This window comes from Bufo bufo, chromosome 2, assembly GCF_905171765.1.
Source record: "Bufo bufo chromosome 2, aBufBuf1.1, whole genome shotgun sequence".
NCBI lineage: Eukaryota > Metazoa > Chordata > Amphibia > Anura > Bufonidae > Bufo > Bufo bufo.
Genome location: NC_053390.1, coordinates 694,561,870 through 694,587,214, shown reverse-complemented (window position 1 = coordinate 694,587,214; position 25,345 = coordinate 694,561,870).

Sequence of the window (25,345 nt, the reverse complement as noted above, 5' to 3'; positions counted from 1 at the left end):
TGAGGAAATTCGATCTGGGTCGATTCTTCTGAATCGGGTGTCTAATTCGATTTGGACCTCAATCGATTCGACTCAAATCAAAAGTGCTTCAATCTCCCTGAAGAGCTGTGAATGACATTCTGGTTCTCTCCCTCTCTCTCTCTCCTCCTCTTTTGCTCATGTTCTCTCCCTCTTTCTCTCTCTCTCTCTCTTACGCTTTTGGGTCAAAGTTTAGGTCAAAGTTTGAGTCTATAGAATGTATTCATAGGTATTCCCATCAGGTCAACTCATATCCATCTGATTTATCTGCACATTAAGGGTAAATGTGGACAATCCGCACTGAAAAACTGCAGGTGTTCGCAGGGAAATCCGTGCTGACAATCTGCATCAATTGGAGTGGATTTAGATACGGTTGTGCATGCAGATTTGAAGCAGATTTTCCTCTCCCCACTAAAGTGAATGGAGAAAATCTGGTCAGGAAAAATAAATAAAATAACATGCTGCGGATTTGAAAATCCGCACGCAATCCTGATCGTGTGCATTTAGCCTAAGATGCAATTTCTAGAGAGGAGATGCAGGTGGAAAAACGTCTTTCAATCTAGAGCGCAGCCTGTGATACATGTACCCCAAACAAGTACACAACAGTTCTTAGGAAGGTGTTTATACGGTCCTCATGTTGTGTTTTGGCAAATCAGGAGAGAGAAGGTGGGGCTCGGGGTCTTTTCTTTTTGGAAGGAAAGATAATTTAAATATCTTTCCCATAAACCTAAAGGTATGCATATTAGCTTTCCTTCCAAAAAGAAAAGAACATTCATCCTGTCTAATAAGAAAGATCCCCCTCAAGGCCACTCAGCTAAGCAGGGCAATTTTCTTTTGAAACACTCAGTACTCTTGAAAAGATAACTGGCTTACAATCCTCACTCAGAGAAGTATTATGTGTGGGGTTATCTCTCATATTTTTCTCTGGTATATAATTAGTAGTATCAATTCAGACCCAAAACTAATTTCTAGACATTTCTTAATCTCTGCAATATGTATTAGACTATTTTCACACTAGCGGCAGGAGGGACCCGAAAGGCTATTCACCCTGTCGGATCCGTCCTGCCGCTATTTCGCCGTGCCACCGGACTGCCACTCCGCCCCCATTGACTATAATGGGGACGGGGGGGGAACTCCTCCGCAGCATGGCAGTGCACGGTGAAAGGCCACCGGACTAAAAGTACTGCATGTCCGACTTTTTAGTCTGGCGGCCTCTTACCGCGAACTGCCGTGCTGCGCTGGAGCTCCGCCCCCATCCCCATTATAGTCAATGGGGATGGAGCAGCGGTACGGCGGCACAGCAAAATAGCGGCAGGACGGATCCGACAGGGTGAACAGCCTGTTGGATCGGTCCTGCCGCTAGTGTGAAAGTACCCTTAACAGAAGACTGGAATCTCATGTTTATTGAACCAGTGAAATGAGATTGGGATCTGTATTTTTTAACCCTTCTTTCCCTCATTTGCTGTGTGGAGAGAGAAAGGTTAAAAATGTGAGGTTCTACTAGAATGTATGACAGCAAAGCAATACTACGGGGCCACTGACAGACGTTACCATACTTTGTCAGAAGTGAGCTGCTCATATTATTTCAGTGTGGCAGGCCACATTTTTTATTTGATAGCTTGAACAATTTAGATTTTTTACTGTTGCACCTAAAAGCTCTAGACATCCTATATACCATGTGCAATTTCTTTTAAATGAGATGCCCCTGCCGCAGTAGAAGATTCGTACGCACCTTTAAACAATATCAAGGATTGCATTTTTCTGTTCTGCTACCAATTCAACTCTCCTAAATGGATATATAAAACGCACATATACATTTACAGATGCAGTGATTCATGCTCATAAGAGTAATAAAAGACATTTTTGACTTGTAGTGGATGAATTCTCTATTAGGTAATACACAGTATAATGAAAATCGGAATCACTTTAAATAAAATGATAAAAGAGTGACCCATCCTCGCTACTAAGATCATTGCATATCTGAGTCATGGCCTCGTGTGCATAGCACAATGGTTGCGCCATGCAGCACACTACACAATGTTCCATGAGCTGTTTTATGTACAGAGCTAAACTACCTAGGAGCAATACATTTAGAGGAATATGCCTTCTTACATATGGAGTGCAATGGTGTATGCCATAATTGAATTTACAATTTACATGGAATCAAGAGACACAAACGGCATATTTTGGCATGAAATAGGAGCCCTGCAGTAATACTGTAATGGTGTCATGCATCACTATAGGAGCCCTGTTATTACTCCTTGATTTGGTGACGATTTCATTGATATTACAAGAATGTACAGTATTTATAAATGTGCTTTACAATGTTTCTGTTCATTTATATTGCTGTTATTTTTTACAGCATCAGCTATAAGAAAAGTGTATTTGTAACACATTTTTTTGGAAATATATTTTTGAACAAAAGTAGAGTCAGGAGAAACATATGCAATTAGATCTGGAAGCAAAGATGATTTTAGTGTTTAGAGGAAAGCATTGAGTTTTCCCTGATACCATTCTATGTATGACTGTGACATATTGCAACATGAAATCGATTGGTCAAGAAAATATAGTTAAGATGAACTTGAAAATCCATCATGCATACTCTCTCTGGAGAGTAAACTCAGTCAGTGATTCAAAATAATTGACCTTTCCTGTCAACCAGGAAAATCAATAAAACAACAATAAGGGACAAAATATCATACTGCTGAAAATAATTTTCCCTATGAAATGGCTAAAAAAGTATGACCCTACTTTTTCGATTTCCACGATCATCACATACATTTCAACTATTTCTCTCAAATGATGGTCTATCGTGAATACATTTATCCATCAGGTTATTATCCTATAGTTATACAATACTGTAGTTACATTAATAAATATAATTAGCAACAAAGTATTTCTGGCTCTGCCTGAAAGTATGACCAATGTAGCAGAGCTGAGCTGTTTGTTTTATGTATTGTGACTTGAGTTTGGCCCCTTTCGCGCGACCATATTTTTGGTCTGCATCCCCATTTTTTGCAGATAGGAGGCGGACCCATTAAATTAAATGGGTCCGTAAAAAATTCAGACAGCACACAATGTGCTGTCCACATTCGTATATCCATTCCATAGCCCCGCCAAAAAAAAAAATGCATGCTGTGGTTTGTGTCCAGCCGATTGCTGGCATTATCTGCCGGATTAGGCAACAGCATTATAGTGCCACAGGTATGAAAGTAGCCTTAGGGCCCTTGCACACAACCGTATGCCCTCCGAGATATACGGTCCATGAGCTGGCCATATGTCCCGGAGCGGCATCGATCGTGCGCACGGGAGTACACAGCATCATAGATTACAATGATGCTGTGCACGTCGGGCCGCCCGCAGGAATATTGTCCCGTACTCATGCAATCATATGAGTGCAGGACAATAGACCCGCGGGCGGCCCGACGTGGACAGCATTATTGTAATCTATGATGCTGTGTACTCCCGTGCGCACGATCGATGCCAATCTGGGACAAATGGCCCGCTCATGTACCGTATATCTCGTAGGGGATACGGTCGTGTGCAAGGGCCGTTTGTTTGGTTTCGGAGACCTCATAGAAATGTGAGCTTTTGAGATCTGTTCTCATGGTGCAGTGCTGCATGGGTGTGGTACTGAGGCGGTGGTAGTCACCATATGTTGCTGCACCAATTTAGTTTAAGAAACCACCTAAAATAGGCAGCTTTAATCTTGTTGATCAAAAAATATACTAAGTATCTCAAGTACAGTTTATTAATTATGCTGAGAAGCAAAAGATCAATGCTTATCATGTTACTGAGCAATCCATGCATTTCTTTATGTAACCCCTGCAGAGAAAGCAGATGCTGCTGCTGTCAATTACAAGCAGATACTCACATCTGCAGGCATTAGTACTGATTCTCCTGAGTTGAAGTGGACTACAAACGCCATGACCACTTGCCCCTCCCTGCAGCCAAGAGCAGAGGGACCAGGAGGAAAGGCTAAAGAAGGAGGTGGAGCAGAGCCATCTTGGAGACAGCAGCATGGCCAGGAGGTAGAGAAACAGAGAGCTGTCTACAAACAGAGGTGAGCATCGCTTCAGGAAAGACAGTACAACCCAGCCCAGACAGCACCTGTGTTACAATACAGCCTTCATTCTAGGAAAGCAATTGCCCTGCATCCCAGCAGGATCCGGCCACCAACTCCACAGCCATCCAAGCCTCTAAATGCTGCAGCCTCCAGCTGGTTCCCCGACAGGACAATTGAAAGTGCACCAACATTAGCACGCCAACGTTTCTGCAACCGGCCCCAACGTTCGGACAGGATTAATTGTTAAACAGGAGTTAATAGCAAGCTGAGTATTAGGAGTAGATACTGTAGCTGGGAAGTTATATTATATTTGTCTGTTAAGGGAGAGATTGTGTGCTCACCATCGCTGCTTACTGTTACAGCTAGCCCACTCCCTTCACCTGGGGTTTTCTTTGACAGTATTGTAATCTGTGCTCTGTTCTTTTTATTGCGTTATCTTTATGTTCTTCACCATTGTTCACATTCTCCAAAATAAACCTGTTGATCAGTTAACTACTTCCTGGGGTAAGTGTGTACTGAGCTGGGCAGGGGGTTCCCAAGTTGACTCCTGGCAGAAGAGGAAGACCCTTCTGCTATTCTATAAAGCAAGAATTGGGTGAAGGCACTGCGACATAGTGAGGTGAGGACCGCCATACACCCCGCCTACTGAGGGCTGCCCAAAGGGGTGGTACATTTAGTTTAAAAATCTGCACCTTATATACTTATGCCCCTGAAAATGCACACAGACATGTCACTGTGCAAGAATAATTCCTACAGTTATGTCACAAACAGGAATAGTGCACACAATGATATCAAACCACAGGGAAAATAAATCCAGTATAGTCACAGTACAAATATATTAAGTACAGTGATTTGCCTGTACAAAGATGATAATAAATACAGTAATGTAACTGTATGGGGACAATAAACACAGTTATGTCATAACATAAGGATAATACTGCATAGTGATGTCATAATGCATAGATATGAAAGAGTAATATTTCTGCACAGGGATAATAAAGACAGGGGTAATGACCAAAGTGAAAAAACAGCGTGGGATTTAATAGTTACTGTGATGTCACAGTACACACTGTGGTGAAATGCATGATAGAGGTGTGCTAAGGGTGTGTATCTCACCCAGATTTTCAGTTTAGCTGGGTGAGATAACTGGAATCCAGAAATGGTGCTGCTTCAGCAAGACATAGTTTCTGGAGATCATTTTGTTTAACCCCTTAAGGAGCGGGCTCATTTTCACCTTAAGGACCAGGCCATTTTTTGCAAATCTGGCCAGTGTCACTTTATGTGCTGATAACTTTAAAAGGCTTTTACTTATCCAGGCCATTCTGAGATTGTTTTCTCGTCACGTATTGTACTTCATGACAGTGGTAAAATTGAGACCAAAAAATAAATTTTTATTTATTAAAAAATTCTAAATTTACCTAAAATAGTAATACCTCAAAAAATTTTTATTACTTTACATTCCCCATATGTCTACTTCATGTTTGGATCATTTTGTGCATGCCATTTTATTTTTTGGGGACATTAGAAGGCTTAGAAGTTTAGAAGCAAATCTTGAAATTTTTCTGAAAATTTCTAAAACTCACTTTTTCAGGACCAGTTCAGGTCTAAAGTCACTTTGTGAGGCTTACATAATAGAAACCACCCAAAAATGACCCCATTTTACAAACTACACCCCTCAAGGTATACAAAACAGATTTTACAAACTTTGTTAACCCTTTAGGTGTTCCACAAGAATTAATAGAAAATATAGATAAAATTTCACTTTTTTGGCAGATTTTCCATTTTAATAATTTTTTTCCAGTTACAAAACAAGGGTTAACAGCCAAACAAAACTCAATATTTATGGCCCTGATTCTGTAGTTTTACAGAAACACCCCATATGTGGTCGTAAACTGCTGTATGGGCACATGGCAGGGCACAGAAGGAAAGGAATGCCATATGGTTTTTGGAAGGCAGATTTTGGGGGACTGGTTTTTTGGCACCATGTCCCATTTGAAGCCCCCCTGATGCACCCCTAGAGTAGAAACTCCAGAAAAGTTACCCCATTTTAGAAACTACAGGATAGGGTGGCAGTTTTGTTGGTACTATTTTAGGGTACATATAATTTTTGGTTACTCTATATTACACTTTTTGTGAGGCAAGGTAACAAGAAATAGCTGTTTTGGCACAGTTTTTATATTTTGTTATTTACAACATTCATCTGATATTTGTATAGAGCAGCTTGTCACAGACGCGACAATACCAAATATTTGTTTGTTTCAGTTTCAGTTTTACATAACAAAGCATATTTCTTTTTTTTATGATTCTTTGTGTCTCCACATTCTGAAAGCCATAGTTTTATTTATTTTTTGTGCGACTGTCTTGTGTAGGGGCAAATTTTTTTCGGGGTGAGATGACGGTTTGATTGGCACTATTTAGGGGTGCGTATGACTTTTTGATCGCTTGCTATTACACTTTTTGTGATGTAAGGTGACAAAAAAAGCCTTTTTATTTTAATATTTCTACGGTATTCATCTGAGGGGTTAGGTCATGTGATTTTTTTTAGAGCAGGTTATTAAGGACGCGGTGATACCTAATATGTATACTTATTGTGAGCTAATAGAAAGTTTTACACAATAATATCATTTTTGAAACAAAAAAAAAATCATGTTTTATTTTTTTCGGGGTGAGATGACGGTTTGATTGGCACAATTTTGGGGTGCATATGACTTTTTGATCGCTTGCTATTACACTTTTTGTGATGTAAGGTGACAAAAAAAGCCTTTTTTTACACAGTTTTTATTTTATTATTTTTACGGTATTCATCTGAGGGGTTATCTCATGTGATATTTTTATAGAGCAGTTTCTTATGGACGCGGCGATACCTAATATGTATACTTTTTTGAATTTACTTAAGTTTTACACAATAACAGCTTATTATTATATAATATTATATAAAATTATGTTTTAGTGTCTCCATATTCTGAGTCATAGTTTTTTAATTTTTTGGGAAATTGTCTTAGGTAGGGGCTCATTTTTTGTGGGATGAGGTGATGGTTAGATTGGTACTATTTTGGTGGGAATACGCCTTTTCGATCGCTTGCGGTTTTACTTTTAGTGATGTAAGGTGATAAAAAAATTGTTTATTTAGCACAGTTTTTATTTTTTATTTTTTATTTTTTACGGTATTCGTCTGAGGGGTTAAGTCATGTGACATGTTTATAGAGCCAGTCGATACGGATACGGCGATACCTAATATGTCTACTTTTCTTTTTTTCCCTATTTTTTCCCTATTTTTTTTTTACTTTATTTGGGGAAATTACTTTTTTTTTTTCACTTGAAACTTTTAATTTTTTTGGGGGAAAACTTTATTTTTTCAACTTTTTTTTCACTTTATTTTTTGTCCCACTTTGGGACTTCAACTTTTGGGGGTCTGATCCCCTTTACAATGCATTCAAATACTTCTGTATTGGAATGCATTGGCTGTATGAGTAATACAGTGTGTATTACTCATACAGCTTCCTGCCTGTGAGATCCAGGGGGCTGGATCTCACAGGTTCTTTACCGGAAGGCAGCCCCGATGCCTAAGGAAGACATGGCACTGCCTTCTATGCCATCAGGTCCCCATTACAGCAGCACGGGGACCCGATGGCACCGCCGATCCCCGCCGGAATGACACGTAAATGCTGCAAACCGCAGGTCTGAATTGACCTGCGGTTTGCAGCGATCACCGATAGGGGGGGGTCACAGGACCCCCGTCGGCATTGTCGCAGAGTGCTTGCTGAATGATTTCAGCAGGCACTCTGTTCCGATCACCGCCCGCCGGGACATCAGGGCGTACAGGTACGCCCTGTGTTCCCAAGAGGTTAAAGTTATATGGGCTGGATTTCTTTGGACTGAGAGACAGGTTGTTAGTGGGAGTTTCTCAGTCCACACCCCTAGCCCACTACAGTTATTCCCATTATCTGAGGGGATCACAGGTGAGGCCTGCTGTAATCAAGGAGGGCTAAAACAACCCTTAGTGGATGAGTCTGGGGAGAGAGAAGACTTGGAAACTGAAGCCTTCAGAGGCTCTGTGTGGTCTCAGCCAGGAGGGACCACAAGGCCTTGTGAAAGCCTGAGTTTTGGGGGACCCAGCGACGCCTGAGGAAAGAGGTTTGCGCGGTCAGAGTCGGAAGGACTTCTGGACCATATCCCCCAAAAGGTACTGGTGTGGTCACAGCCAGGAGGCTGCTGGACTGTATGGCTGAGAAAAGCCAGATCGTACCCTGTGTGTGAACTGCTCTCTATAGGTGAGGTAGAGACAACCTATGAATTAGGTAGTGCCTAGATGGGCAAGTGTTTATTTTGTGATGTTTATATTTGTGCTGGGGCTGAAGTGCCAAAATAAAGCACCATTTGGACTTGAAGCCCATTGTCTGAGGAGGAATGTGTCATCGCTGCCCTGCTTGAGAGAGCGATCAGGGCCGGCGCCACCAGTAAGGCGACTTAGGCAGTCGCCTAGGGCGCCATTTAGCAGGGGGCGCCCGTTGCGGTGTAAAAAAATAAAAAAATAAAAAGTTGGTTATATAAATTCGGGCGGCCGGCCGGCGGTGCCCCTCATGCAGCGCCTCCTGAGCGGCTGAGCGCTTGCCGCTCTAAAGAATCACCGGCCGCCGGCTCAGTGCTGCGCAGCCTGCCTGCGCCTGCTGTCATGCTGTGTCTGCTCTGTGCTGTTGTTAATGTAGCGTGGCCGAGCTCTGTTCGTTCCGCGGTACAGGAGCTTTTGTTTCCTGTACCCGGCCGGACTGACAGGAAATGCTCCTGTACAGCAGACCGAACAGAGCTCGGCCACGCTACATTAGAGGTGGGGGGGATGATGATGAGTGACAAGGGAGTGGGGGGGGGGTGATGAGTGACAAGGGAGTGAGGGGGGGAATGATGAGTGACAAGGGAGTGGGGGGGAATGATGAGAGTGACAAGGGAGTGGGGGGAATGATGAGAGTGACAAGGGAGTGGGGGGGGGAATGATGAGAGTGACAAGGGAGGGGGGTAGAATGAGAGTGACAAGGGAGGGGGGGTAGAATGAGAGTGACAAGGGAGGGGGGGTAGAATGAGAGTGACAAGGGAGGGGGGTAGAATGAGAGTGACAAGGGTGGGGGGGAAATGAGAGTGACAAGGGAAGGGGGGAGAGAGTGATAAGGGAGGGAGGGGCGGGAGAGAGTGACAAAGAAGGGAGGGGGGGAGAGAGTGACAAAGGAGGGAGGGGGGGGGAGGGAGTCACAAAGGAGGGAGGGGGGAGAGTGACAAAGGAGGGAGGGGGGAGAAGAGAGTGACAAGGGAGGGGGGGAGAGAGTGACAAGGGAAGGGGGGGAAGAGAGTGACAAGGGAGGGAAGGGGGGGAGAAGAGAGTGATAAGGGAGGGGGGGGGAGAGAGTGACAAGGGAGTCCCCAGAGCCAGACCAAGAGCCAGACTGCAGCCAGAGACCAGATCATCTTATTGTCCTGGTGGTAAGTAGACAATGCAATATGTTTTTTATGTAATTGTTTAGTTATTAATACTACATTGGAAACTAATTTACCTCACATTTAGGGTCAATTCACACATCCGTGTGTGTTTTGCTGATCCACAAAACACGGACAGCGGCAATGTGCGTTCCGCATTTTGCGGACCACAAATTGCCGGCACTAAGAGAATATGCCTATTCTTGTCCACTATTGCGGACAAGAATAGGACATGTTCTATTTTTTTCAGGATCGGAATTGCGGATCCGGGTCCGCAATTCCGGATCGGGGCCGCATGTCATGCAGCCCCATAGAAATGTATGGGTCCGCAATTCCGTTCCGCAAAAAGAGACAGCTACAAGAAGCTGGATTAACCCTAAGGCCTCTTTCACACGGGCGTTGCATGAAAAGGTGCGGGTGCGTTGCGGGAACACCCGCGATTTTTCCGCGCGAGTGCAAAACATTGTAATGCGTTTTGCAATCGCGTGAGAAAAATCGTGCATGTTTGGTACCCAAAACCGAACTTCTTCACAGAAGTTCAGGCTTGGGATCGGTGTTCTGTAGATTGTATTATTTTCCCTTATAACGTGGTTATAAGGGAAAATAATAGCATTCTGAACACAGGACCTGTGGTGAGCATTCATTCCAGGACCTGTGGTGACGTCACTCCGGTCATCACATGATCCATCACATGACCTATCACCATGGTAAAAGATCATGTGATGACCGGAGTGACGTCACCACAGGTCCTGGAATGAATGCTCACCACAGGTCCTGTTCAGCAAAGAAGGAGACAGACGAGATGCCGGGCTGCGCGAGCAAGTGGATTAAGGTGAGTTAAATTATTTATTTATTTATTTATTTTAACCCCTCCAGCGCTATTTTACTATGCATTCTGTATTCAGAATGCTATTATTTTCCCTTATAACCATGTTATAAGGGAAAATAATAATGATCGGGTCTCCATCCCGATCGTCTCCTAGCAACAGTGCGTGAAAATCGCACCACATCCGCACTTGCTTGCGATTTTCACGCAACCCCATTCACTTCTATGGGGCCTGCGTTGCGTGAAAAACGCAGAATATAGAGCATGCTGCGATTTTCACGCAACGCACAAGTGATGAGTGAAAATCATCGATCATGTGAACAGCCCCATAAAAATGAATAGGTCGGTATTCAGTGCGGGTGCAATGCGTTCAACTCACGCATCGCATCCGCGCGGAATACTCGCCCGTGTGAAAGGGGCCTAATTGCCTTCAGATGACCCCAAAGATAAAAGTCTAAGGGGGTCAGATCGGGAGACCTTGGGGGCCATTCAACTGGCCCACGACGACCAATCCACTTTCCAGGAAACTGTTCATCTAGGAATGCTCGGACCTGACACCCATAATGTGGTGGTGCACCATCTTGCTGGAAAAACTCAATATTGCCATATTTCTAGAGAAAAAGAGAAAAATATTTGAAGTTCACTTTTTCTGTTATTTACTTAGAAATCATTTAGTGGCCTATTTTAGTCCAATACGAGAAGTATATACGCAGTTAACTTTTGCTGTTATTTACACTGAAGTCGTTTCGTTGCCAATTTCAAATCCTTTAGTTGCCTATCTCAGTAAAAAAAAGAAAAGTATATTTGGCGCTTTTAGGGGTGTTTTAATTTGCTTTTCATTTATTTAGTTCAACTAAAAGTATGTCAGACAGAGAAGTGCCAGGCACTGCACAGGGGAGTGTCAGAGACGTAAATGATTCTGGCACAGGCACAGGTTGCAGCAGAGTAAGGGGGCATTGCAGCAGGCGTTTCTTTCCGAGGCCTCAGGTCCACATGTCAGCTAGCGGTCGTGTCTTGATCAGCAAACCAGCGGTTCTTGATTGGTTGACTGGATCTTCAACTTCGTCGCAAGTGACAGCAGCACCAGCAGCCTGTGTCTAGAGTCGCTGATGAGCAGCTTTCTTCACCCGCAAACTGAAGAAACTATTCACCAGCATCAGCAGGTAGACCTGGAGCAGGACCTGAACCAGCAGATGGTGGCATACTTTGACAGCACCCTGCCAGCCGTCATAGAAGATCCGCTGGACTACTGGGTAGCCAAACTGGATTTGTGGCCGCAACTGGCCGAGTTTGCCCTGGAAAAACTGTCCTGCCTGGCCAGTAATGTGGCCTCATAGCGGGTGTTTAGTGTGGCGGGGGCTATAGTTACCCCAAGAAGAACTCGCCTGTCCACCCAAAATGTGTAGAGACGTACTTTTGTCAAGATGAATCAGGCGTGGATCAGCCAGGATTTCCACCCACCAATGCCTGATGCATCTGATTAGATCATCCATCTCCACACTATGAAACCATGCAACTCTGTGGTGTCCTGATGCTGCCATCTCCACACTATGTCACTGTGCCACTTTGTGGCCTCCTGAGTCACCTTGCCACTCTGTGGTATCATGCTGCTGCTGTTGCTGCCATCTCCACACTATGTCCCTTTGCCACTTTGTGGCCTCCTGATGCTGCCATGTCCACACTATGTCACCTTGCCACTCTGTGGTATCATGCTGCTGTTGCTGCCATCTCCACATTATGTCACCTTGCCACTCTGTGGCCTCCTGATGCAGCCATGTCCACACTATGTCAATATGCCACTCTGTGGTATCATGGTGCTGCTGCTGCTGCCATCTCCACACTATGTCACCTTGCCACTCTGTGGCCTCCTGATGCAGCCATCTACACACTATGCCACCGTGCCACTCTTTGGCCTAATCATTAGAGATGTCGCGAACATAAAATTTTCCGTTCGCAGACGGCGAACGCGAATTTCTGCAAATGTTCGAGAAACGGCGAACCGGGCGAACCGCCATAGACTTCAATAGACAGGCGAATTTTAAAACCCACAGGGACTCTTTCTGGTCACAATAGTGATGGAAAAGTTGTTTCAAGGGGACTAACACCTGGACTGTGGCATGCCGGAAGGAGATCCATGGCAAAACTCCCATGGAAAATTACAAACCAGATTCCAAAAAAGTTGGGACACTAAACAAATTGTGAATAAAAACTGAATGCAATGATGTGGAGATGGCAAATGTCAATATTTGTAATAGAACGTAGATGACAGATCAAACGTTTAATCCGAGTAAATGTATCATTTTAAAGGAAAAATAGGTTGATTCCAATTTTCACGGTGTCAACAAATCCCAAAAAAGTTGGGACAAGTAGCAATAAGAGGCTGGAAAAAGTAAATTTGAGCATAACGAAGAGCTGGAAGACCAATTAACACTAATTAGGTCAATTGGCAACATAATTGGGTATCAAAAAAGAGCTTCTCAGAGTGGCAGTGTCTCTCAGAAGCCAAGATGGGTAGAGGATCACCAATTCCCACAATGTTGCGCAGAAAGATAGTGGAGCAATATCAGAAAGGTGTTACCCAGCGAAAAATTGCAAAGACTTTGCATCTATCATCATCAACTGTGCATAACATCATCCGAAGATTCAGAGAATCTGGAACAATCTCTGTGCGTAAGGGTCAAGGCTGTAAAACCATACTGGATGCCCTTGATCTCCGGGCCCTTAAACGACACTGCACCACAAACAGGAATGCTACTGTAAAGGAAATCACAGAATAGGCTCAGGAATACTTCCAGAAACCATTGTCAGTGAACACAATCCACCGTGCCATCCGCCGTTGCCAGCTGAAACTCTACAGTGCAAAGAAAAAGCCATTTCTAAGCAAGATCCACAAGCTCAGGCGTTTTCACTGGGCCAGGGATCATTTAAAATGGAGTGTGGCAAAATGGAAGACTTTTCTGTGGTCAGACGAGTCACGATTCAAAGTTCTTTTTGGAAATCTGGGACGCCATGTCACCCGGACCAAAGAGGACAAGGACAACCCAAGTTGTTATCAATACTCAGTTCAGAAGCCTGCATCTCTGATGGTATGGGGTTGCATGAGTGCGTGTGGCATGGGCAGCTTGCATGTCTGTAAAGGCACCATCAATGCAGAAAAATATATTCAGGTTCTAGAACAACATATGCTCCCATCCAGACGTCATCTCTTTCAGGGAAGACCCTGCATTTTTCAACAAGATAATGCCAGACCACATTCTGCATCAATCACAACATCATGGCTGCGTAGGAGAAGGATCCGGGTACTGAAATGGCCAGTCTGCAGTCCAGATCTTTCACCTATAGAGAACATTTGGCGCATCATAAAGAGGAAGGTGCAGCAAAGAAGGCCCAAGACGATTGAACAGTTAGAGGCCTGTATTAGACAAGAATGGGAGAGCATTCCTATTTCTAAACTTGAGAAACTGGTCTCCTCGGTCCCCAGACGTCTGTTGAGTGTTGTAAGAAGAAGTGGAGATGCCACACGGTGGTGAAAATTGCCTTGTCCCAACTTTTTGGGGATTTGTTGACACCATGAAATTCTGATTCAACATATTTTTCCCTTAAACTGGTACATTTTCTCAGTTTAAACTTTTGTTCTGTGATTTATGTTCTATTCTGAATAAAATATTAGAAGTTGGCACCTCCACATCATTGCATTCAGTTTTTATTCACGATTTGTATAGTGTCCCAACTTTTTTGGAATCCGGTTTGTACGTAGTTGACGCAGAGTCGGGTTTTAATCCATAAAGGTCATAAATCACCTAACATTCCTAAATTGTTTGGAATAACGTGCTTTAAAACATCCAGTGTGTGTATACGATCAGGTATGATGTTGTATCGATCAGGTAGTGTAAGGGTTACACCCGCTTCACAGTGACAGACCAAACTCTGACAGACCAAACCCCCCCCTGTTTAACGCACCGCAAACAACCGCAAACAGTCCATTTGCACAACCGCAAACTTCCCATTTGCACAAGGTTGGATACCAAGCTAGCCATGTCCCATTCCTTGTCCTCACTGACGTCATTGAAGGTCTCTTCCTCCACCCAGCCACATACAACACCAAGGGTCCCCGAAAGGTGACAACAAGCCCCCTGGGACGCCTGCTGTGGTTAGTCTTCCACCTCCTCAAAGCCACCTTCCTCCTCTGACTCCTCTTCTTCAGACTCCTCTCTCTGCGTTGCCGCATGTCCAGCAATCGACGACGACAAGGCTGCTTCTGGTGGTGATGGTGACCACAACTCTTCCTCTTCATGCTCATCTACAGCCTGATCCAGCACTCTTCGCAGGGTACGCTCCAGAAAAAACGCATATGGGATGAGGTCGATGATGTTGCCTTGGGTTTGACTGACCAGGTTTGTCACCTCCGCAAAAGGACGCATGAGCCTACAGCTACTGTGCATGAGCGTTCAGTAACGCGGCCAAAAAATACCCAGCTCCGCAGAGGCTGTCCTGTTTTTTTTAAATTAAAAAAATCAGTTCTTACCAGTTTAATCTCTGTTTTGTCCCCTATCAGGGGCCGGTGTATGGAATAGATTTTAGGAACCAGGAGATGGAAAAAGATGGTTGGTCGGTCCTCTTACTTCCAATTTGGGGCACTGCGCGTGCGCCGTGCAATGTACTGTGCCACCCTATATGAGTGGTGTGTTAAGTAGTACTATTCCTATAAATTTAATCCCTGTTACGTCCCCTATCAGGGGCCGGTGTATGGAATAGATTTTAGTAACCGGGAGATGGAAAAAGATGGTTGGTCGGTCCTCTTACTTCCAATCTGGGGCACTGCGCGTGCGCCGTGCAATGTACTGTGCCACCCTATATGAGTGGTGTGTTAAGTAGTACTATTCTTATCAGTTTAATCCCTGTTACATCCCCTATCAGGGGACGTGTATCGAATGGATTTTAGACAACTGCAAAGAGTTGTCAATAGCTTACACACTCATGACATAAATTTTATTCCTCTATGCGTCGATCTTGGTGTAGTGATGACTGTGCTTGTGCGCACGTTTGGGAGATTGCAGGCGATGGCGTGCTGAGGTAGTTCAGTGACAGTTAAGTGACCCAGAAAACAATGATTCTGCAGTGTGGGACCATTGTTGGCCTAGTAGGCTTTAATGATCACCTTAGATTATCACAAAGAAAATTAATGTTTCTTCTATGCAAAATTATCCAGCCGATCACTTTTGGTCTGTTCACAATGAAGCAACGACCTTATCATCTGGGGTGTGCCAACATTGCCAACACACTCATAGAGGTGATCGCTTCATTGTGATACGCAAGCCCCTTCCCTTCACCACAACAAGGTAACGACCACGAAGGGGAATTGACACATGCATTTGCCTTTTTTTTGTTTTGTTTTTGCAGCCACAGTGCAGCACCAGAGGCCAGAAAAATTAGGCATGTACACATGCCTGAAAAATCAGGTATTGTTGCAGCCGCTGCTGTAGCTGCTGTAATTGATGTTTTCCAGGCAGAAAGTGCACTAAAAAATTGCGGCTTGAACCCTAGTTGGTGGCGGAGAAGTCACGCAAGTCTCACGGCATGCAGAGATTAAATACAGCAGCGTGTGGACCATTTTTAGCCCAAGGCATCTCATCAGGCCTTTTTTAGTCAAATGCATCCCCCACTGTCAGTCCCTTCGGGATCCATGCCTCATTCATCTTAATAAAGGTGAGGTAATCTAGACTTTTTTGACCTAGGCGACTTCTCTTCTCAGTGACAATAACTCCTTCTGCGCTGAAGGTCCTTTCTGACAGGACACTTGAAGCGGGGCAGGCCAGAAGTTCGATCGCAAACTGGGATAGCTCAGGCTGTAAAGTGTCCTGTCCTTGCCGGCGTGGTCGTGGTAGGAGGAGGATTACTTTCACCTCTTCCCCTGTTAGATTCCCGTTGTGCTGTGACATCACCCTTATACGCTGTGTAAAGCATATTTTTTAACTTGTTTTGGAACTGCTGCATCCTTTCCGACTTCCGGTAATTTGGTAACATTTCAGGCACTTTTTGCTTATACCGGGGGTCTAGCAGCGTGGCCACCCAGTACAGGTCGTTCTCCTTCAGCCTTTTTATACGAGGGTCCCTCAACAGGCATGACAGCATGAAAGACCCCATTTCACAAGGTTGGATGCCGAGCTATTTATGTCCCGTTCCTCATCCTCACTGATCTCATTGAAGGTCTGTTCTTCCCCCCAGCCACGTACAACACCACGGGTACCAGATAGGTGACAATGAGCACCCTGGGATGCCTGCTGTGGTTGGTCTTCCTCCTCCTCCTCAAAGCCACATTCCTCCTCTGACTCCTCTTCCTCAGACTCCTCTTCCAGCGTTGCCGCAGGTCCAGCAAGCGATGATGATAAGGCTGTTTCTGGTGGTGATGGTGACCACAACTCTTCCTCTTCCTCTTCACGCTCATCTATGGCCTGATCCAGAAAGAAAACAAATGGGATGATGTCGCTGATGGTGCCTTCAGTGCGACTAACTAGGTTTGTCACCTCCTCAAAAGGACGCATGAGCCTACAGGCATTGCGCATGAGCGTCCAATAACGTGGCAAAAAAAAACTCAGCTCTGCAGAGGCTGTCCTAGCACCCCGGTCATACAAAAACTCGTTGATAGCTTTTTCTTGTTGGAGCAGGAGGTCGAACATTAGGAGTGTTGAATTCCAACGTGTCGGGCAGTCGCAAATCAAGCGCCTCACTGGCAGGTTGTTTCGCCGCTGAATATCGGAAAAGTGCGCCATGGCCGTGTAGGAACGCCTGAAATGGCCACACACCTTCCTGGCCTGCTTGAGGACGTCCTGTAAGCCTGGGTACTTATGCACAAAGCGATGTACGATCAGATTCAACACATGTGCCATGCACGGCACATGTGTCAACTTGCCCATATTCAGTGCCGCCAACAAATTGCTTCCGTTGTCACACACCACTTTGCCGATCTCCAGTTGGTGCGGGGTCAGCCACTGATCCACCTGTGCGTTCAGGGCGGACAGGAGTGCTGGTCCGGTGTGACTCTCTGCTTTCAGGCAAGTCAACCCCAAGACGGCGTGACACTGTCGTATCCGGGATGTGGAATGGCCCCTGGGGAGCTGAGGGGGTGCAGTTGATGTGGAGCAAGACGCAGCAGCAGAAGAGGACTCAGCCGAGGAGGTTAGCGAAGAGGATGGAGTAGGAGGAGTAGAGGAGGTGGCAGCAGGCCTGCCTGCAAGTCGTGGCGGTGTCACCAACTCCTCTGCAGAGCCACGCCTTCCATGCTTGGCAGCCGTCAGCAGGTTTACCCAATGCGCAGTGTACGTGATATACCTGCACTGACCGTGCTTTGCAGACCAGGTATCAGTGGTCAGATGGACCCTTGCCCCAACACCGTGTGCCAGACATGCCATGGCTTCCTTCTCCACAATAGAGTACAGGCTGGGGATTTCCTTTTGTGAAAAAAAAATTTGGCCGGGTACCTTTCACTGCGGTGTCCCAATAGCTAAAATTTTTTTAAAGGCCTCACATTCCACCAGCTTGTATGGTAAAAGCTGGCGGGCTAAGAGTTCCGTGAAGGGGGTGACTCTGTGACATTGGCTTCTTATGCTCAAACATTTCCTTGACAGATACCTGACTGTGGGCAGATGAGCAGGAACTGCTGAAGGTCAGAGGCGGAGTGGCGGGTGGTTGAGAGGGGGCAAGGAGGACAGCAGTGGTTGACGTGGCTGAAGATGCTGGACCAGGAGGAGGATGGTGGCTTTGAGTTTGTGTGCTGCTTGTACTCATCATGTGTTGATCCCATAGGCATTTGTGATGTTAGATCATGTGCCTTTGCAAAGCAGTTGTACCTAGGTGGGTGTTGGACTTCCCACAACTCAGTTTTTTTTGGCACAGGTTGCAAATGGCATCGCTGTTATCAGAGGCAGACACACAAAAAAAAGCCACACTGCTGAGCTTTGCAATGATGGCATTCTGGTGGTGGCAACAGTATGCGTTGATTGGCGTGCTGTCTGGCTGACCCCGGGTGCCGATACATGCTGTCTGACTGTGCCACTAGCTCCTTGCGACGACCTCCCCCTGCTTCCAACTCGTCTCCTCCTCCTCTCTGTCTCCCTATCTGAACTTTCCCCCTGTTCTTCTTCTCTTCGAGCGGGCACCCACGTGACATCCATGGACACATCGTCATCATCAACCGCTTCACTTGTATCTGACAACTCAGCAAACGAAGCAGCAGCGGGTACAACATCATCATCATCACACCGTACGTCCATGTGTGTAATGCTGCCTGACTGAGACATATCCCTGTTATCTACATCCTCTGACAATAATAGTTGTGCATCACTCATTTCTTCCAACTGATGTGTAAATAACTCCTCTGAAAGATCAAGTGAAGCGGCTGTGGTGCTAGTGTTGGTGGTGGCGCCGGGCGGGCCAGTTGTAACTTGAGAGGTGCCCGAAGCTGAGCTGGAGGAGGATGGTGCGTCAAGGTTCCGAGCGGAAGCTGTAGAAGATTGGGTGTCCTGTGTAAGCCAGTCAACTATGTCCTCAGAATTTTTCAAGTTCAGGGTACGTGGCCTCTGAACACTGGGCATTATTCTAGGGCCAAAGGAAATCACAGCACCATGACCACGAAGGCCCCTGCGGGGTGGCGTGCCTCTGCCTGTCATTTTTTTTTAGATTAGTGGTACTATGAGTGCAAGGTACTGTGCAACCTTTTATGAGTGGTGGGCAGTGGGCACAGTCTGTGGGCCTGACACACACTGGCAGGCAACTGCAATTATATTACAGAGAAAAAATTTAATGACTTTTTTATCTGCAAGGTACTGTGTCACCCGATATGAGTGGTGGGCAGTGGGCACAGTACAGTCTGTGGGCCTGACACTCACTGGCAGGCAACTGCAATTATGATACAGAGAAAAAATTTTATGACTTTTTTATCTGTAAGGTACTGTGCCACCCGATATGAGTGGTGGGCACTGGCAGTGGGCACAGTACAGTCAGTGGGCCTGACACACACTGGCAGGCAACTGCAATTATATTACAGAGAAAAAATTAAATGACATTTCTATCTGCAAGGTACTGTGCTACCCGATATCAGTGGTGGGCACTGGCAGTGGGCACAGTACAGTCAGTGGGCCTGACACACACTGGCAGGCAACTCCAATTATATTACAGAGAAAAAATGCAATGACTTTTTTATCTGCAAGGTACTGTGCCACCCGATATGAGTGGTGGTCACTGGCAGTGGGCACCAGGGCCGTCTTTACCAAGGGGCAAAAGGGGCAGCCTGGGTGTCAGGCTGTCAGCTACACAGGGGGTGCTGCCATGCCATGCCTGCCGGCACTGAGTCCAGGCAGCGTACTGTGAGCGCTGTGATCTAGGACCTTAGATGACATCATCACCATGTGACCAGTAACCTAGCAATATTACTGGTCACATGGCTATGAGGTCATCACAGGTCCTACCAGGAGTGTTGCAGGAGAAGTTTGCCTTAACTGTGGAGCTTTTTTTTGTAAATGATTACATCAGAAAAAGGTGACAGGGGCTGTTATGCTAATATACTGTAATCTACTGTATAGTGGGGTGCTGTATACTGTGTGGGGGCCTGTATACTGTGGGGGGCTGTATACTGTGTGGGGCTGTATACTGTGGGGGGCCTGTATACTGTGGGGGGCCTGTATAGTGTGGGGTGCCTGTATAGTGTGGGGTGCCTGTATACTGTAGGGGGCTGTATACTGTGGGGGGCTGTATACTGTGGGGGGCCTGTATACTGTGGGGGGCCTGTATACTGTGGGGGGGCTGTATACTGTGGGGGGCTGTATACTGTGGGGGGCCTGTATAGTGTGGGGGGCTGTATAGTGTGGGGGGCTGTATACTGTATACTGTGGGTGCTATATATTGTGGAGTGCTATACTGCTGTACTGTATACTGTGGGGGGCTGTATACTGTATACTGTGGGTACTGTATAGTGTAGGCTGCTATACTGCATACTGTGTGGTGCTGTATACTATAGGGTGCTATACTGCATACTGTGTGGTGCTGTATACTATAGGGTGCTATAGTGCATACTGTGGGTTGCTGTATACTATAGGGTGCTATACTGCATACTGTGGGGTGCTGGGGTGCACTGTAACAGTAGGGTGAGCCGAGCCCCGGTCTCCTTCCTGCAGAGCGGTGCCCACTTCCAGCTTGAGCCCAGCTGCCCAGAGCACTGATCCTGAGCCGCTGGAGTCTTCAGAACTGGAAGTATTTACAGTAATTCACTGTACTATACCAGATGTGTGGATTTTTTGTGTGTGTGTTGTGGTGGAGGGCATGATTGCCTGCTAAGGTGTGGGAAGGCAGGATCCAGGGGGCCCAAGTAAACTTTTGCCCAGGGTCCAATCAATATTAAAGACGGCCCTGGTGGGCACAGTACAGACTGTGGGCCTGACACACACTGGCAGGCAACTGCAATTATATTAAAGGGTAAAAATTAAATGACTTTTTTATCTGCAAGGTACTGTGCCATCCGATATGAGTGGTGGGCAGTGGGCACAGTACAGTCAGTGGGCTTGTGGCCTCTCACACACGGGCAGGCAACTGCAATATATATAAAACATTTTTAAAAAAGTAGACTGATGTACCAGCCCTAAAAAGGGCTTTTTGGGGTGCTGTCAGGACGATGTCCTTACAGCAGATGAGTCTTTGAGGACTGGAGTGGACACAGAACACTGGCCTAGCTAACGATTTCCCTATTAATTCAGCAGCAGCAGCACTCTCCCTGCTCTAACTATAACACTGCAGCTTCAGAATGAATCTAAGATGGATGCTGTCCTTGCTTTTTGATAGGAGGTGGGAGGGTCTGGGAGGGAGGGTATGCTGATTGGCTGGAATGGGTCTGCTGACTGTGAGGTACAGGGTCGAAGTTTGCTCAATGATGATGTATAGGGGGCGGACCGAACATTGCATATGTTCGCCCGCCGCGGCGAACAAGCGATGTTCGCTGGGAACTGTTCACCGGCGAATAGTTCGGGACATCTCTACTAATCATACTGCTGCTGTCGCCTCCACACTTTGTCATTATACCACTCTGTGGCCTACTGATGCTGCCGCCACCTCCAGACCCTGGTATTGTGCCACTTGGTGGTCTCCTCATGCTGCTTCCACCTCACCACTATGTCATAGGGCCACTCTGAGGACTTCTCATGCTGTTACCACCCTCCCCACTCTATGACGGGGTTGCTATTGTCCTTGTTTGGCCTTCTTGAAATCACTATTTATTTGACTTTTCTTCTGATCTGTCAGAAGGAAGGAAAAATGAGACGCACAACAGATCCTTTCTGTGTAGAAGCTGTAAGGTCTGTATGGTGGCATCAGAATTGGCTTATGATTTGGTAGCCAAAAGCAGGACTGGGTACAAAACACAGAAGACATGCAAATATTACCTTCATGTGTCATCTTTGTTTTAGATCCACTCCTGCTTTTTTGGCATTACCAATACTCATGGATTACTGAGCAAATGCTGACTGAGTGAAGGCGTATGCTCCCCAGACAGGATCCGTTTTCTGTAGGTTATTGTTCTGGTGGATCAGAGGAAGAGCAAAATAATCAGTGACTTCAACACAAACTTACTGCTGACACTCTCTAAACTCTGTCAGGGGGGCTCTACTGGTATAAGCGTTTAATAGAACAGGTTCTGTAGACATCTATATGGAATCAGCTGACAAGGATGTAAAAGGAGTGCGCTTCTTATTGACGCTAACATGGACCTGTAAGTCTGAGTTAATACTTGAGTTATTTGGTCAGTTTTGGCCGCGTGACTGCCCAAATAAGTCAAGTGTGCAGTGATTCTAATAGCGACTCCTGTCATCTGCATGTCATACTGACTGACAGAATTATTTTACTACCCCAGCACACTCTCTATTTGTGTTACTGCAAGGCACAGTGTTCTACACCCATATAAAGGCTCTATGCAGCCCGAAAATAGCGTTTTTTTTATTGCGATTCGTCGCAAATATATTCGGATCGAAGCAAATATTTTGGGAAAATTCGGTGAACCGGCCGAATCTAATTTTTTTGAAATTCGATCATCTCTAGATGCTGGGTACTCTGATACAGCAGCAAGGGCCGATATATGGTGTTATGCAGCACAAGTACTGTTAGGATATGGCAAGTGGGTGGCGTGAAAATAAAAAGGGAAGCTGGTATCCAGGAAACTATTAGCTATTCAGTAACCAATGGCCTATGTACTTGCAGCTGAATGGCAGAGGAGAGAGGTCCCGTAACAGAGAATCTGGCCTTATGTCAGCGCAGAATCTGTCTTCATGTCATAGCAGAGAATCAGGCTTCACGTCACCCACCACTGGAACAGGCCACTGTCACACATTTAGGCCCAAGCACCCAGGCAGAGGAGAGAGGTCCTGTAACAGAGAATCTGGCCTTATGTCAGCACAGAATCTTTCTTAATGTCATAGCAGAGAATCAGGCTTCACGTCAGCCACCACTGGAACAGGCCACTGTCACACATTTAGGCCCAGGCACCCAGGCAGAGGAGAGAGGTCCCGTAACAGAGAATCTGGCCTTATGTCAGCGCAGAATCTGTATTCATGTCATAGCAGAGAATCAGGCTTCACGTCACCCACCACTGGAATAGGCCACTGTCACACATTTAGGCCCAGGCACCTAGGCAGAGGAGAGAGGTCCCGTAACAGAGAATCTGGCCTTATGTCAGCGCAGAATCTGTCTTCATGTCATAGCAGAGAATCAGGCTTCACGTCACCCACCACTGGAACAGGCCACTGTCACACATTTAGGCCCAGGCACCCAGGCAGAGGAGAGAGGTCCCGTAACAGAGAATCTGGCCTTATGTCAGCGCAGAATCTGTATTATGTCATAGCAGAGAATCAGGCTTCACGTCACCCACCACTGGAACAGGCCACTGTCACACATTTAGGCCCCGGCACCCAGACAGAGGAGAGCGGTCCCGTAACAGAGAATCTGGCCTTATGTCAGCGCAGAATCTGTCTTCATGTCATAGCAGAGAATCAGGCTTCACGTCACCCACCACTGGAACAGGCCACTGTCACACATTTAGGCCCAGGCACCCAGGCAGAGGAGAGAGGTCCTGTAACAGAGAATCTGGCCTTATGTCAGCGCAGAATCTGTATTCATGTCATAGCAGAGAATCAGGCTTCACGTCACCCACCACTGGAACAGGCCACTGTCACACATTTAGGCCCAGGCACCCAGGCAGAGGAGAGAGGTCCCGTAACAGAGAATCTGGCCTTATGTCAGCGCAGAATCTGTATTCATGTCATAGCAGAGAATCAGGCTTCACGTCACCCACCACTGGAACAGGCCACTGTCACATATTTAGGCCCAGGCACCCAGGCAGAGGAGAGAGGTCGCGTAACAGAGAATCGGGCTTCATGTCAGCACAGAATAAGTCTTCATGTCATAGCAGAGAATCAGGCTTCACGTCACCCACCACTGGAACAGGCCACTTTCACACATTTAGGCCCCGGCACCCAGACAGAGGAGAGGTTCATTCAACTTTGGGTTGCCCCGCAATATAATGGTAAAATGAAATTAAAAATAGTATTGAATGAGGAAGTGCCCTGGAGTAGAATAATATATTGTTAAGGGGAGGTAGTTAATATCTAATCTGCACAAGGGATGGACAGGTCCTGTGGGATCCATGCCTGGTTCATTTTTATGAACGTCAGCTTGTCCACATTGGCTGTAGACAGACGGCTGCGTTTGTCTGTAATGACGCCCCCTGCCGTGCTGAATACACGTTCAGACAAAACGCTGGCCGCCGGGCAGGCCAGCACCTCCAAGGCATAAAAGGCTAGCTCTGGCCACGTGGACAATTTGGAGACCCAGAAGTTGAATGGGGCCGAACCATCAGTCAGTACGTGGAGGGGTGTGCACAGGTACTGTTCCACCATGTTAGTGAAATGTTGCCTCCTGCTAACACGTTCCGTATCAGGTGGTGGTGCAGTTAGCTGTGGCGTGGTGACAAAACTTTTCCACATCTCTGCCATGCTAACCCTGCCCTCAGAGGAGCTGGCCGTGACACAGCTGCGTTGGCGACCTCTTGCTCCTCCTCTGCCTTCGCCTTGGGCTTCCACTGGTTCCCCTGTGACATTTGGGAATGCTCTCAGTAGCGCGTCTACCAACGTGCGCTTGTACTCGCTCATCTTCCTATCACGCTCCAGTGTAGGAAGTAAGCTGGGCACATTGTCTTTGTACCGGGGATCCAGCAGGGTGGCAACCCAGTATTCCGCACACGTTAAAATGAGGGCAACTCTGCTGTCGTTGCGCAGGCACTGCAGCATGTAGTCGCTCATGTGTGCCAGGCTGCCCAGAGGTAAGGACAAGCTGTCCTCTGTGGGAGGCGTATCGTCATCGTCCTGTGTTTCCCCCCAGCCACGCACCAGTGATGGGCCCGAGCTGCTTTGGGTGCCACCCCGCTGTCAACATGCTTCATCCTCATCCTCCTCCACCTCCTCCTCATCCTCGTCCTCCTCGTCCTCCAGTAGTGGGCCCTGTCTGGCCACATTTGTACCTGGCCTCTGGTGTTGCAAAAAACCTCCCTCTGAGTCTCTTTGAAGAGACTGGCCTGAAAGTACTAAAAATGACCCCTCTTCCTCCTCTTCCTCCTGGGCCACCTCCTCTTCCATCATCGCCCTAAGTGTTTTCTCAAGGAGACATAGAAGTGGTATTGTAACGCTGATAACGGCGTCATCGCCACTGGCCATGTTGGTGGAGTACTCGAAACAGCGCAACAGGGCACACAGGTCTCGCATGGAGGCCCAGTCATTGGTGGTGAAGTGTGTCTGATCCGCAGTGCGACTGACCCGTGCGTGCTGCAGCTGAAACTCCACTATGGCCTGCTGCTGCTCGCACAGTCTGTCCAGCATATGCAAGGTGGAGTTCCACCTGGTGGGTACGTCGCATATGAGGCGGTGAGCGGGAAGGCCGAAGTT